Source organism: Spea bombifrons, chromosome 8 (genome assembly GCF_027358695.1).
Source record: "Spea bombifrons isolate aSpeBom1 chromosome 8, aSpeBom1.2.pri, whole genome shotgun sequence".
Lineage (NCBI taxonomy): Eukaryota > Metazoa > Chordata > Amphibia > Anura > Pelobatidae > Spea > Spea bombifrons.
Genome location: NC_071094.1, coordinates 21,096,409 through 21,113,003, shown reverse-complemented (window position 1 = coordinate 21,113,003; position 16,595 = coordinate 21,096,409).

Genomic DNA, 16,595 nt, shown 5'->3' with positions numbered 1-16,595 from the left:
AATTTGGTGCCAGCACCCCTGGCACCAATCACTGCAGCCTATGGTAAGGTGGCGACCAATCACTTTAGAGGGGGTGGGTATTTGTATTCATGGGCATCCCTTTAAACTCTCGGCCAATCAGGTAGGGAGCTACCCGACACGCCATATCTGGAGTTCCGGGGGCGCGGATTTAGCAGCCAATGAAAATAGGAGCTATGTCCCGCTCCCTATAGGGTGATCCGAGCGACCAATCCCAGATGTGTCTACCTTGCTCGATCTAAGAACGTACTTCAGCCGCCGGGCTTAACCTTTATCGTATGCGGCAGCTGGAGATATGTTCCTGGGCAACGGACCTAGTGATTTTCGCCTCTTTCTCTCAGTAACATATTTTAGGTAGTCAGGGAAAAATAAGGGTTCTTGGCTCCTAGTCATGGAGCTTCCGTGACATGGTGTATTAAAACAGACAAAAACATAGAAACTATACTTAAACTAGTTGATATGGAGAGGATTCCTTCTCACAATATTATGACAGTACGATGTAGTAATAGTATATATTCACACACTCTCAACATAATATATCAGCAAAAACAGAAATATGCTGAAAGGTAAGAGAAACCCATGGTACTTAAAATAATAATAAAAAAAACTGTCAGCTAAAACGTAAAGGGAGTCTAAATTCAATTGTATTCAAACTACGATAACTGCATTGACCATTTTTTCTAGGGCATATATACACTCACTGGCCACTTAGGTACACCTGTTCAATTGCTTGTTAACACAAACGGTTAATCAGCCAATCACATGGCAGTAACTCAATGCATTTCGGCATGTAGACAAGGCCAAGACAACTTGCTGAAGTTCAAAGCAACAGTAACTCAAATAACCACTCGTTACAACCAAGGTATGCAGAATACTATCTCTGAATGCACAACAGGTCAAACCTTGAAGCAGATGGGCTACAGCAGCAGCAGACCACACTGGGTGCCACTCCTGTCAGCTAAGAACATGAAACTGAGGCTACAATTCGCACAGGCTCACCAAAATTGGACAATGGAAGACGAAGCACATTGCCCGATCTGATGACTCTCGAATTCCAGCTGCAACATTCAGGTGACAAGGTCAGGCTTTGGTGTAAACAACATGAAGCATGGATCTATCCTGCCTTGGGATGCGGTGAGATTCACATCATGGATGTGCAGCCGACAAATCTGCAGCAACTGCGTGATGCCATCATGTCCATATGGACCAGAATCTCTGAAGAATGTTTCATGCACCTTGTGGAAAGTGCCACAAAGAATGAAGACAGTGCTAAAGGGGGTCCAACCTGGTACTAGCAAGGTGTACCTAATAAAGCGTCCAGTGAGTGTATGTTTTGCATGTTGCTGTTTACTGGGCAAAACATTACTCATGATAGTAATCTCACATATTGTAGAGTAAATGGTTACATGTGCTTGCCAGCAAATTGAGAAACATACTTTACAACTAAAGCAAACACCTGACCATCAAATCTATATGAGCTTGTTGGACATTCCACGGTTATTAATATGTAGTTAATGTAGGTTTGCAGCCCGAACTGCCTCCATTCTTCTGGGAAGGCTTTCTACAAGATGTGGGACTTTGTGCCCATTCAGCCCAAAAAAACATTTGTGAGGTCAGATGCCGATGGTGGTAGAGAACGCCTGGAGTGCAATCGGTTCCACTTAATCTCAATGTGTTCAATGGGTTTAAGGTCAGGCCTCTGTGCAGGCCACTCAAGATTTTCTTCTTAATATTATTTATTTATTTTATCAAGGATGGTCAAAGAGGTGGAGCAGCAGCAGCAGTAGCAGTAGTAGGGCTTGGGCGGGCGGGCAGGCAGGTCCTGCAGACGATAGGAAGATGCAGCACCATGGCGCAGGACTGAATTTCCTTCGCTATATTATATATATATTTTTTTAGCCATGCTGGGCCATGCTACCAACCTCTGTAGGAAAATATTAACATATAGGCCCTGCAACAGGGTTTTTCGCCCCTGTAACTTACTTTTGTAAAAATACTACCCTCATTCACAAGTCCTCCAAATTTCACAGAAATTCACAGATCGGAGGCGATCTCAGGCAAACAGATCTAGTAGGTCCTTCAGACCTGGCTACCACATACCTTGGTGCCTGACCACCCAGATTGTTAACCCATCATAGAAAGGGCCCACAGAGTTGGCCCCTTGCAACGATGACATCAGACCCAGGGCTGTCATCTTATAAGCTTATTGTCACAAAGTTCTTGAGAAACAAATGAGGAACCCAGTATGCAGAAAAGGCACTGATGAATCAAAGAGACAAGCCGAGTCAGGAGTGGAGAAGGCAGCGAAGTCAAAAACAGGCACAGGTCAGCAACGGAGATGGTTATCGGACAAGCCGGGTCAGGAGTGGAGATGGCAGCGAAGTCAGGGACAGGCACGGTTCAGCAACAGAGAAGGTTATCAGACAAGCCGGGTCAGGAGTGGAGAAGGCAACGAAGTCAGGGACAAGCACAGGTCAGCAACGGAGAGACAATCAGGTAAGGTAACTAGTAATGCACTGCTCAGCTGGAACAATAACCGAGCACTGAAGGGAAGTCAGTGCTCGGTTTTTGAATCTGCCGCTGAGACGAGACTCTGCCCCCAACGGGTGACGTAACGTTAGTTACGTTACGTCCTCTCCAGGGAGGCAGGCTATAAGAGAGGGGGCGTGGTTCGCCCCCGTACGTACCGCCCATCACTTGCGATGGGGATATCTGGAAGGACCTGCCCCGGGTGCTTGCTGGATGCTGGCACCTCGAAGCAAGGTCCGGAAACTGCGGGAGAGGTAAGTTTCGAGTACCCGCTAGCCGCGGGTACTCGGGGGAATTGCTGCGTTGCGGTCCGTGACACGGACCGTGACACTTATAAGCAGAGATTGTTTGCAGGTTACGAAAAAATGAGGAACTTACCGTATTGGCTCGGATATAGGCCGCCCCCGTATATAGGCCGCACCCTAAAAGTTTGGTGCTTTTTTAAAGAAAGTTTTTTTCTTTAAAAAAGCACCAAAAAAAACATGCTGCCACTCTGTCCCCCCCCCGAGATATGCTGCCACTGTCCTCCCTCCCCGAGATATGCTACCACTGTCCTCCCTCCCCGAGATATGCTACCACTGTCCTCCTCCTCCCCCCCCGAAATACGCTACCACTGTCCTCCCTCCCCGAGATATGCTACCACTGTCCTCCTCCTCCCCCCCGAGATATGCTGCCACTGTCCTCCTCGACTTACCGGAGCAGACTCCCGTGTGTCTTGCGGGGCCGGAAGTTGCATACGCGTATTGCATAGATGTCCCCCGCCGGCCCCGCAAGACACCCGGGAGTCTGCTCCGGTAAGTCGGGGGTGGGCAGAGGTAAAACGCATCGTGAGGACCGTCCCCGTGGGAAGTGCATGTCCCGGGCGTCGGGCTCTAGACCCCGAATATAGGCCGCACCCCCACTTTAAAGACTTAAAGTGGGGGGAAAAAGTGCGGCCTATATTCGAGCCAATACGGTAAATACCAGGGTCACACACTTTTGCTATTTCAGGATTACTGAGCCTCCATCACAGCAATATATATATATATATATATATTTATATGTTTTTCATCCATTTGTACAACACTGTATGAGAAAAAAATGGTTGCCAAACGATTTCTTGATTGACTATCCATTGCATCTAGAGGGGGCCCTGTAAAAGATCAGAATAGATGATTGCTTCTACTTTCAGGATCTGATCAAGTCATACAGCAGAGGATGTTCGATGGTGCTGGTTCACGTTACAGACTTGCCATTAGTGACAGATTACTATGGTCTCTCTTTTTTTCTTTGTATTTCATGATCTAAGGCTCCTTATGTTTGGGAACCTAAGTGGAGCGTATGTTCTATATCTCTTATTCCACCCCTGGCCACCCCACCCCATGACAGTCTGCCTTTTGGCTGGGGAAAGCAGTCCTTTGACATTACACAGGTATGACGTGCACGCTTGTGCCTAGATGACACACCCTTTACTTTACTGACTGGGACAATAGGCTGACACCAAACCATGTTAACATAGTTTCCTGAAATGTTCTGGGTATGCACAACCCGATAAGAGGACATTACATTTTATCACACCTGAAGAAATTGAGAGCTCATATAGTTTTTCTATATGAAAACCCACTTGACGAACATGTCAAAAATAAAGCCACTTGGTTGGGGGAATGCATATATTCCTCATACAATTAATAAAGCAGAGGGGTGGCCGTTTTGTTCGGTAAAGACCATCCGAATTGATCATCAACTGTATAGTTGAAAACAAACCTGTTTTACTTTGCAATATTTATCACCTGAATAGCCATGCTGGGACATATGGCTCATCCCATGTGATACTTGAAGGAGACTTCAATGCCTGGGCGGACCCAGCTTTAGATCATTTGGGTCGGTTGTTGGCTCAAATGACCAGGGTACATTTGTTATTTAAACCCATTGCGGCGCTTCAACATCCCTCGGGTGAAATCTATACTCAACCACAGGATATCAGGATATTAATTAAGATTATTTAGATTACTATAAACAATTATACTCCAAAGACGACATGCCCCCTCAGGAACATGATTTCTTTTTTAGCCAAGTCCAAATGCCTACTTTCACTTTTCTTTAGAGGGAATGGTTAAACGCCCCAATCTAGGTGGAGGAGGTTTCAAAGGCTATTAGCTAGCTTAAATTAGGCAAGGCAACAGGCCCTGACGGGCTCCCCCTCTGAATTCTATACAATCTAAGGACCTTTTACATAAACCCTTAATAAAGGTAAGTAATTCCCTACTAAACTCTGTCTCGCTACCAGCAAAGTTTACTATGGCAAGAGTGATAGTGTTGCCCTAGGAAAAAAGGCATCCACTTCTCCCAGCATTTATAGACCCATTTCCCTGCTTAACACTGACTACAAACTGGTTATCAAGATCTTGACAAAAGAAAATCCAGCCATTCATTATATCCTCCACCCAAACGGGCTTTGTATCGGGCACTCGTTCACCAACATCCTTAATATTTTGTCTACCTTAATAAAAGCAATGGACTTCTCACTCAACCCTTCCATGTTAGTGAATTTGGATGTGGGCCAAGCATTTGATAGGGTAGTGTCACGGTTCGTGTCACGGATCGCAACGCAGCACCTCGCCCGAGTACCCACGTCTAGCGGGTACTCGAACCTTACCTCCCTCGCAGCTCCATGGTCGTATGTCCCAGGAACTTGCTTCGGGGTGCCAGCACCCAGCAGACACCCGTGGCGTGTCCTCAAGGGTATCCCCGTCGCAAGTAATGGGCAGTACGGGCGCCGGTGAACCACTCCCCCTCTTTTGTAGTATGCCTCCCTGGAGGCAACGCAACGTACATAGCGTTACGTCATCCGTTGGGGGCGGAGCTTGGGGAACGCGGCAGATTCAAAAGCTGAGCACTGACTTCCATTCAGTGCTCGGTTATTGTTCTGGCTGAGCAATTCCTATTGCAGTGTCTGACTATTCTCTCCGTTGCTGATTAATGCTTGTTCCTGACTTCGCCGCCTTCTCCACTCCTGACCCAGCTTGTCTGACTATTCTCTCCTTTGCCGATTTATGCTTGTTCCTGACTTTGCTGTCTTCTCCACTCCTGACCCGGCTTGTCTGACTATTCCTATAGCTTCCAGTGTTCGTTACAAGTGCCATTACTGCATACTGGGTTCATCACTTGTATTCCACAAAACCAGTGTGACAGGTAGCTTGGTTCTTCCTATTTAAGACATTGGAAAAGTTGGGTTGTGGGGATGTGTTCCTGAAATATATTCAAGCAGTCTGCACATCACCACAGACAATTATCGCCACCAACAAAACAAAATTCAGGACCTTTTTCCCTTGCCAAGGGCACTAGACAGGGCTGCCCACTTTCAACATTTTTTTATTATAGCACTAGAATATTTTATTAAACACTTGTATAGTAACTGGCTGCGGTGATCAGGTGGGATATCTCTTCGCGGCTCAAGGTTATGGCTCCTGCTTGGAGCGCGGTCCAGCCCTTTCTATCGGCCACCGAGGGCTCAGCCGTTAGCTGGTCCTCGTCCTCTGCTAAAAAGGGTAAATGCTGGCAGTACAACAACAGCACATGTAAGTGGGGTGTGCTTATTGTTTTCAGTTTTTTTCTGATGGTTTTCCAATTCCCAGTAGGTCTGTTGTTTCTGTCCTGCCACCCAACAACCTCAAATCTTCCTTACAGCACCTTGGAGTTGTTCTGAAAAATTGCTTAAGGAGGTACCCTTAGGTAGGATGGAAGACCCTTTCTTGGTTTCCCCTTTGCCTAATCTTTTTCCCTTTGGGGGTGGTCCCCAAGAAGGAGGCGGGTAAACTCACCATTCACCATCTATCCTTTCCCAAAGGAGAGTCGGTCAATGATGGCATCGACCCAGAGCTTTGCAGAGTTGCCAATCCGTCTTTTGATCATGCAGTTCGTTTGGTCAGGATGAAAACGGACATTGTAAAAACAGACATCGAGTCTACCTTTCGCCTCCTGCCTGTCCACCCTGAAAGTTTCCATCTTTTGGGTTGCCACTGGGAGGGTAGTGTTTGTAGATTAGTGTCTCCCGATGGGGTGCTCCATTTCCTGCCGCTATTTTGAGACTTTTACCGTATTTGCTCGATTATAAGACGAGGTTTTTTCCAGAGCAAATGCTCTGAAAAATACCCCTCGTCTTATAATCGGGGTCGTCTTCTAATCAGACCCCAAAAAAATGGCTGGGGCCATGCTGCTTACCGGTCGCGAGCAGCGTCTCTTCCGTTAGAAGCAGGAGGACAGGAAGCTTGTAGCTTCCTCACAGAACTCTATCTCCCCCTCCCTCCTCTGGGGGCGGGGCCAGAGAAGTTGCTGGTACAGGCGGTCCCCTGCAGAAGTCTTCGAGTGAGAGATCTGCAGTTCAGGTAAGGGGGTGGGGGAGGGTTTTTGGGTAAGTATGTGTGATTAATGTGTGAAGTATGTGTGATTAATGGAATGAATGAGTATTTAAATGTTTGTGAATGTGTGTTTGTGTGTGATAGCATGGATGTGTAAGGGGGGTGGGGGTTGTAGCATGGCATAGGGAGGCTGTAATCCCACTACTATCATCCCCAGGTTCCAGCATGTACTGGCTGCCTTGGCTTGATAGGAGTGTGATTGCTGTTAGCAGCAATCACACTCCTATCAAGCCAAGGCAGCCAGTACATGCTGGGTTAAAAGGCATATCATGGGCTGAGTGGCATATAGGGGGTTAAAATGCATTTCTGGACCTCCAGAAATGCATTTTAACCCCCTATATGCCACTCAGCCCCATGATATGCATATATACCTCCAGAAATGCATTTTAACCCCCTATATGCCACTCAGCCCCATGATATGCCTTTTAACCCCCTATATGCCAGAGTGGCATATAGGGGTATAAGGCATATCATGGGGCAGAGTGGCAAATAGGGGGGGTATAAAGCATTTCTGGGGGCAGAGTGGCATAACTGGGGGGGGCAGGTTGGCAAATAAAAGGAAATTTAAAAAATATATTTACATGAATTAATATTTACTGGTAAAACTTTTTTTCCTATAGGGTCGTCTTATATTCAGGCTTTTTGTTTTTTTCCTAAATTAATATTTTGATTTTGGGGGGTCGTCTTATAATCGGGGTCGTCTTATAATCGAGCAAATACGGTAGTTCATTTTTAGAATGGGTGGTTAGGGAGGAATCCGGTTTCTCAGCGATCATTCACTATTTGGATGATTTTTTATGCATGGGCCCTTCGGGCTCTGCGCTTTGCCGGGTGCTGCTCTCCACCATTCAGCGGGTGATGGGTAATTTTGGGGTCCCCTTATCCCCAGATAAGACAGAGGACCCTTTGTCAACCATTACATTTTGGAGTATTGAGCTGGGTTTCATCCTGTTGTTGTTCAATTGCATTCTTCGCAAGCAGTGGCGTCGCTACAGGGGGGCAAGGGGGCGCAATACGACTTTAAATACCGTCTTTTTTTTGGTATTATTTTTTTTTTAATGCGGAGGAGAGAGAGGGTGCGGCCCGCAAAAGATCGGCAGCCAGGGCAACCGATCTTACGCGGGCCGCACCTCTAGCCCTGCTACTTACCTGTGGGAGGGTCTTCTGTACTGCATAGAGGAAGCGGAACCTAGCAGAGTTCACGTGACATCACATGACTCCGCTCCAGTCCTGCTTCCTCTGTGCAGTACCAGAGAACGTGTTTGAATGAGTATGCTTGATTGAGGGAATGAATCTGTGAATGAATGGGTATATGAATAAATGAGTGTGTGTGTGTGATAGCATGGACGTGTAAGTGCTGGAACCTAGGCAAGATGGGACTGTGATTGCTGTTAGCAATCACACTCCTATCATGCCAAGTCAGCCAGTACATGCTGAAACCTAGCTAGCTGCCCCCCTTGTGTATTGATGCTGCCAGTAGTATGGGGTCTGCACATCACTTACAGCCACCCTGTACCAGCATGTACTGGCTGACTTGGCATGATAGGAGTGTGATTGCTAACAGCAATCACAGTCCCATCATGCCTAGGTTCCAGCATTTACTGGCTGGATGTGTAAGTGCTGGAACCTAGGCATGATGGGACTTTGATTGCTGTTAGCAATCACACTCCTATCATGCCAAGTCAGCCAGTACATGCTGAAACCTAGCTAGCTGCCCCCCTTGTGTATTGATGCTGCCAGCAGTATGGGGTCTACACATCACTTACAGCCACCCTGTGCCAGCATGTACTGGCTGACCTGGCATGATAGGAGTGTGATTGCTAACAGCAATCACAGCAAGCACAGTCCCATCATGCCTAGGTACCAGCATTTACTGGTTGCCTGGGTATGATAGGAGTGTGATTGCTGTGTGGGCAGTGTGGACGCCAGGGCTGTGCAACCTGTGATCTATGCCTGTAATTTAGGGGGTTTTAAATATACCTTTTAATTACGTGTTTTTATGTGAATTCCAATTGATCTATACCTGCAAAGCTGTGTTTTTGCGTTATTCTGTAGATCCATATTTATATATTTCCATACATTAATTATGTATACCTGCAAATACAGTGTTTGTATGTTTTATTCAGTTAATTAATACCTGCAATGCTGTTTCCATGTATTTATTTGATCTATACCTGCAATGCTACGTTTCATATACTATTGTATACCTGCAAAAATACAGGATTTGTATGTCTGATTCTGTTTATTTGATATATATACCTTCAGTGCTGAGATCACAAGTGAATTTCAGTTGATCTATACATACAAAGCTTGGTTTGTGTGTTAATGTGTTGATCTATACCGGCAACTGGGACTAATATTAATATATATGGGCAGCAGGGGCATCAATACACAAGGGGCAAAAACACAAAGGGGTGTATAAACGACAATGCAGTGTGAAAAATCCATCCTGATGTAGACGTCTGTGATGTAGATTATGTCCTGCTGTTTGTGTGTTTTTGGTTATCAGTGTAGCCTGTCCTCGGGTGTGTATGTATAGGTGTTGGTGTGGCAGAGCCTGTCCTGGTGTGTGTTTGGGTGTTGGTGTGGCAGAGCCTGTCCTGGTGTGTGTGTTCGGTTGTCAGTGTGGCAGAGCCTGTCCTAGGGTGTGTGTTTGGGTGTCAGTGTGTCAGAGCCTGTCCTGGTGTGTGTGTGTTTGGAAGTGGGTGTGGCAGAGCCTGTCCTGATGTGTGTGAGTGTCTGTGTGGCAGAGCCTGTCCTGGTGTATGTGTGTTTGGTTGTCGGTGTGGCAGAGCCTGTCCTGGTGTATGTGTCTGGGTGTCGGTGTGACAGAGCCTGTGTTGGTGTGTGTGTTTGGTCATCTGTTTCCTGGCACTTAACTTACAGTAGGAATTATTTCATTTATATTTATCCAGAGATAAAATGCCCTCCTGAAGTTGTAGTGACTTCAGGGGACAAAACGTTCAACACCCTGAAATCATTTAGTGGAAAAGTTATTTATTGTGTTATAATATTTATTTCAAGGATTAGTCGCACTCAATTGTGGCTTCAGGCTTCCCATGTTGAATGATCAAGTATTATTTTAGCCCAATAACAAAAGTATAATTCCATAGCACATTACTTTTGGAAATTATGAATGCCCCCCCAGTTTGACTGTGGTATCTTGTGTGCCCCCCCTATATATTGTTTCTAGAGTCGCCACTGTTCGCAAGGTATTTGTGGTGTTGTATTCATTTGCATTTTTCCCCCTTTAGGTCTCTCTTGCCGTCAAGTTTGGACCCTCGGGGCACTTGTTTGTGTTCTGGGCTGCTCATCGGGCCTCCATCCTGAGCACGGGTGAACAACTAGGTTTCCACCCTTCATGGGTTCACATACGCTGGATGGGTGTACAGGGTTTACGTTGGTCGGGGTTGTTGGACAAGATTTCCCATGCTCATCTCACATACATTGGGCTGGATTTATGGAACCTGTCGGTTCAATAAGGTGTGGAGAGGGCCTTGGTGGTGTGGTGTCACCAATAACGTGTAGGGGGTCGCACGTATTGGTTGTGGCAAAGGGTCCCTCGGGTCTGGCGTGCGGGAGTTGGCCATCTGAGGTAAGCGCTCTTAACATTGTTTACACCTGCGCCAGCATTCCCGGGGGATCCCGTCCTAGTAAGCTAGGATGTTCATTGGTTACGCACTTTATAACGCATTTTTTCTTCATTTTACATATCTCCATCCACTGGTTATATTGGAAGACCCTTACAGCCTTAGGCGTGACCGTCACACCCATCCCAAACACTTTCATTCTTGTTCACTTGTTCTGACTTGTTCTCTCTCACGCTCTCTAAATATTTCCCTACCTGATAGAAATAAGCACAGCCCGACAGTACTAATACACATGCCCACACATTAAAACACACCCTGAAAACTTACGATAATACAGACACACACTAACACACACACACACTCAGGCACTCTTACACTAACATTCTCAGAAACATAAACACACTGACACACCCAGACACTAACACACACCCTTACACACACATGTATCCAGGCATTAACACTGACACCCAGACACTTAAAAACACCTAAACACACACTAACATACCCATAAGGACAAACACACCCAGATTATCACGCTAACACATAAACACTAGAACAACTAGAGACTAGACTTGTGCGTTCAGATTCGTATGAATTGCAAATTTACAGAATTTTGGTTCATTTGGCAATTTGTATGAAGTCCCCCACGAATCGGAAGGAAACTAAGTAAAAAGCTCTTAAAACAATGGCGCTCTCAAAATGATGGCTGTAGGATCAGGGAGAGGAATTTACTGAAAACACAGTCATTTTGCCTTAACTCACACACTCAGAGATTAACACTCACGGACACAAAAACCCTAATGGAAATCACTTACCCTAACTGAAGCCTCATTCTATCCTCAAACCACCTCGCTGAACCTCGCCCTTGTCTGAAATAGGATGCCATCTGCCACCAGCCCAGTGGTTTCCAAAACATAAAGAGGTAAGTACAGGACTCAGGATTTACCTCCTCATTCTGGGACTGTCCCTGTGATACCAGTACTCGTAGCAGCCCTATTTTCATTGCTTTTTATAATTCCAAGCCTTAGGTATAAGGTATTTATTGTTAAAGTACAATAATTATGTTGAAGCTATTTTAAAAACTTAAAAAGAGTACCATGTAAATCTTAACAGGGATTAATTTGTCTGGGGTGTGGGGTTAGAGCATGCATCACCCTCAAGGTGGTCTTGTCACCATAACACTCAATGGAATGTTCCTACTGGACAACTGCTATTGTGGCAAAACCACTTTTACAATGGTGCATCAGAAAACCTTGTTTATGTATATGATATTTTCTGAAATGTAAAAAATAAAGGGGGAGGGTACAATTCCCACAACTGTCTAATCTCAGTTTACATCTTCTCAATACCAGGCTCATCTCAATTTACCCTATTTCTTTTTGTCCAATTTCAATCTAACCTTATCCACCAGTTCAGATATCATATCAACCTCACCCACATCCTGTGCCATTCCAGTTTCCCCTCTTGTACAATACCTTTTCTATTCCTGTTCCCCACTTCCAATCCCATCCTATATAAAATCACCCTACCTTAGTCCTGTTTCATTTCATTAATAATGTCAATTAATTTAACTACCTATCCAACACAACACAATACAATAGGTATGGTGAGAATTGCATGGGCCTCTGCCCATTTCTATTAAACCTGCAGATGGTGCCCAAGTGCATAGCTAAGATTGCAGAAGACAGCCATCACAACCTGAGGTGTAGCCCTCACCAGACAAGAGCAGGGTTCTGAACAAGACTACCACTTGATCTTGTACCAATTATTGAGACATAGGGTTTAATATTGCTAAGCAATTTTGTCTACGTTAACCACATTCTTTAACTGTACATTAGGTATGATATTAATTGGGAACGTCAATCAGATATGATATGCTATGGTATCCCATGTAACCTGACTACCTATTTTATAAATATGTCTTCTAGACTCTGAGATGTCGGGAGCTTGGGCAGGACTATGAAGTAGGACAGCTTAGAGAACAGGTCGATGATAACTGGTAGAGGTACGTAATATGTATCCAAGACTGTGAAGGATTAATTTGGCCATGATGAAAAAGCACTCGACAAACTGCTTTATGGGTGAGAGCATAGATAGGAATAGAGATCTTGGAGAAATTACATGAAGTGGACGGTGCTTTTTTAAAATAAATAAATTGCAGCCCAGAATTTAGGATTAATATAAAAATCTTATATTATGCCAAAAAAATAAAATATAAACAAACATTTAATAAATAATTCATATCAAAACACATACAAATATATAACCATACTCATTTGCAATGCCTGCTTGAAGAAGGTTTACAGTGGGACTGAACCAAGCTGAAGATATTTTAATAATATCTTCATAAGTTTGTCCAGTTTGCTGCCATTAACTTGCTCCCGATATATTTGTATGTACCGTATTTGCTCGATTATAAGACGAGGTATTTTTTCAGAGCAAATTCAGAGCAGAGTGGCACATAGGGGTATAAGTCATATCGTGGGGATATATCGTGGGTATCATCGCTTGGACCAATTTTCCCAATCTCTTCAGACCTTGCTGCAGTGCACAGATCCTGGCCAGCAGACCTCTCCTCGCAGAGCTACGCCTCCTCCAGCTCCTGCTCCAGTGGTTCACGCTCCTACGAACCTGCCTCCACCGCAATGCTATTGAGGAGATCCTACGGTGTCTCGTGGCTTCCTGCACAAATGTGAAATACACTATGGTAGGTTATGTCATTTCACTCCTCACCGATAAGACCTTGGCATGGCCCTCTCCTCTCTGGGAGAGAAATGCCCCAGAGGAACCTATGCAGTTGGGAGCCACCAGACTCTCTGAGCAGGAGAGGTCTAGAAGAAGGAAAAAAGGACTTTGTATGTACTGTGGAGTGGGTGGGCATTTAGTTAGATCCTGTCCCAAGAAGCCAGGAAACTACGCCAAGCTGGAAAAATATGCATTTGAAGTTCGCAATGTGACCTTTTTGGGGTACATCATAACTCCAGAGGGTTTCGAGATGGATCCACCCAAGGTACAAGCCATCAGGGACTGGCCTTAAGGCCCTTCAAAGGTTCTTGGGTTTTGACAATTATTACAGATTTTTTATCTGCAACTACTCTACGATCACTGCACCCTTAACAGCTTTAACCAAGAAAGGGGCCAACGTCTCTGAATGGTCACTCTAGGCTACTTCCGCCTTCTCCCGCCTCAAGGATAAGTTCACCACAGCTCCTGTGCTGAGACATCCCGATCCTGAAAAACCCTTTGTGTTAGAGGTTGACGCCTCTGAATTCAGAGTTGAGCAGTCCAGTCCCAACAGAATTGTTACAGCACTCGTCTTCACCCTTGCGGATATTTTTCTAGATACTTCACTTCATCTTAAAGGAACTACAATATAAGTAACAAGGAGCTTTTGGCGGTCATCCTGGCCCTGGAGGAGTGGCGTCATCTGTTAGAAGGGGCCTCGGTACCTACATTGATTCTAACAGATCACAAGAATCTTCAATACATGGAGTCCACCAAATGCCTCAATCCGCGCTAGGCTCGATGGGCACTCTTCCTCTCCCGCTTTCTGTTTGTGCCGTCCTGGTTCAAAGAATACTAAGGCGGATGCTCTGTCCCGTATGCACACCATTGCGGAATAGGAGTGTCATAAACCTGAACCTATTTTTCCAGCCAGTAAAGTCGTCACAGCAATCCACCCACAATGTAGCACTCATCTTCTGGACCGTATTACTCAGTCGCAAGCCTTAGCTCCAGCATCCTTAGCACCTGGGAAGCTGTTTGTTCCCTCTAGCCTATGAACTCTGTTATTGCTTATGTTGCATGTATCCAGAACGTCTGGTCACTCCGGTGTGGTCCGCATCTAGGACCTTATATCTCGAACATTTCGGTGGCCACACTGGGGGAGGGACACTATGGCTTTTGTCAATAAGCCTTCTAGGAGATGGCTGGCCGGGTTCCTCCAACCACTTCCTCTTCCCTCCATTCCATGGACTCAAATTGCTATGGACTTTATTGTTGATTTGCCCTCCTCTAAGGGGCATAAAGTGATCCAAGTTGTGGTCGACCAATTCTCTAAGACGGCGCATTTCATACCCCTAAGAAAATTACCCAGCGCTGTTACTCTGGCTGATGTCTTTTTTCGGGAGGTGGTTCGCCTTCATTGGTTACCTACTGACATCATCTCTGACAGGGGAACACAATTTATAGCGTGGTTTTGGCATGAATTAACCAAATCCTTGGGGATAACTCTCGCCTTCTCGTCAGCATACCACCCCCAGACCAACTAATCAACATCTCGAGCAATATCTATGACTCTTCATCAATAATCACCAGGACTGCTCTCCAGGAGTCCGCTGGGATGACGTCACATCCCGGTGCTCTTATTCATTTGCCATAGTGGTGAGGGAGCACGAAATTTTGGGCCGGTTAGAGGGAGTTTGTGATCTCCCCAACTAGTCCTGCAACTGCTGATTGGGGGGCTGTGCTTCCCCTGTGCCCGATGTGAGTGCCTCTCTCGCCTCACCCTTCCTACAGCCCTAGCAAAGCGGGACAGAGTTAGGTAACGGCACAGTTGGGGGGCATGGTATTTACACAAAGCAGTGACTATAACGCATAGTTATATAAATATATATATATATATATATAATATCGTATTTGCTCGATTATAAGACGACCCTGGTTATAAGACGACCCCCCAAATCGGAATATTAATTTAGGAAAAAAAGAAAAAGCCTGAATATAAGACGACCCTATAGGAAAAAAGTTTTACCAGTAAATGTTAATTCATCTAAACTATTTTTTTTTTAATAAAAGCTATGCTTGAGAAAAATATTTTGGTTTTATTTCCTTCTATTTTCCAACCTGCCCCCCAGTTATGCACATCTGCCCCAGAAATGCCTTATACCCCCTATATGCCACTGTGCCCCATGATATGCCTTTTAACCCTCTCAATGCCACTTTGCCCCATGATATGCCTTTTAACCCTATATGCCACTGTGCCCCATGATATGCCTTTTAACCCTCTCAATGCCACTGTGCCCCAGAAATGCCTTATACCCCAATATGCCACTCTGGCATTTAGAGGGTTAAAAGGCATATTATGGGGAAGAGTGGCATATAGGGAGGTTTTGCTCTGAAAAAAACCTTGTCTTATAATCGAGCAAATACGGTATATATATATATATATATATATCTGTTATAGGACATAACCAGAAAGTTCCTTTATCCTGTCATTTACCCTAGAAACCCTAAAGGACCTCTCCCACCATACCATCATATAGTCACCAGAAGGCAAGTTTGATAAGAATGACCACAGTCTAGAATCACCTAGATACAGTGCTATTAAAAGTATTTGCTCCTTACTGCTTTCTTCTGTTTTGGCTTATTTGCCATATTAGAATGTTTCAGATCATCCAAGCAATTTTAATACTAGACAAAGACCACACAAGTAAACACAAAATGCAGCTTTTAAATTTATAGAAGGTAGAGAATAATAATAACTGGTTGTGCCACCCTTGGCGGCAAAAGTTGCAGTCGAAAATTTGAGATAACTGGCAATGACTCTTTTACAGCGCTGTAGAGGAATGTTGGCAGTTTTTTCTTCGCAGAATTGTTTTAATTCAGCAACATTAGAGGGTTTTCAAGCATGAACTGCCTTTTTAAGTTAAAGTCACAGCATCTCTATCAGATCAAATCAGGGCTTTGAATAGGCCACTTCAAAACCTTCATTTTGTTTCTTTTGAGCCATTCAGAGGTGGACTTGCCTGTGTGTTTTGGATCATTGACCTGCTGTATAACCCGGCAGCACTTGAGCTTTAAGTCACAAACTGATGGCCAGACATTCTCCTTCAGGATTTTCAGGCAGAGAACACAATTCATGGTGTCATTAATTATGTCAAGTCACCCAGGTCCTGAAGCAGTAAAGCAGTCCCAGACCGTCACACTACCACGAAAACATTTGACTGTTGGTATAATGTTCTTATTGTGAAATGCTGCGTGAATTCTTTGTTGTTGTTGGCAAATGTGGGGCGAGTCATTCTGTTTTTCTTTGTGTTACTGTGTAATTGTGAACATTAAT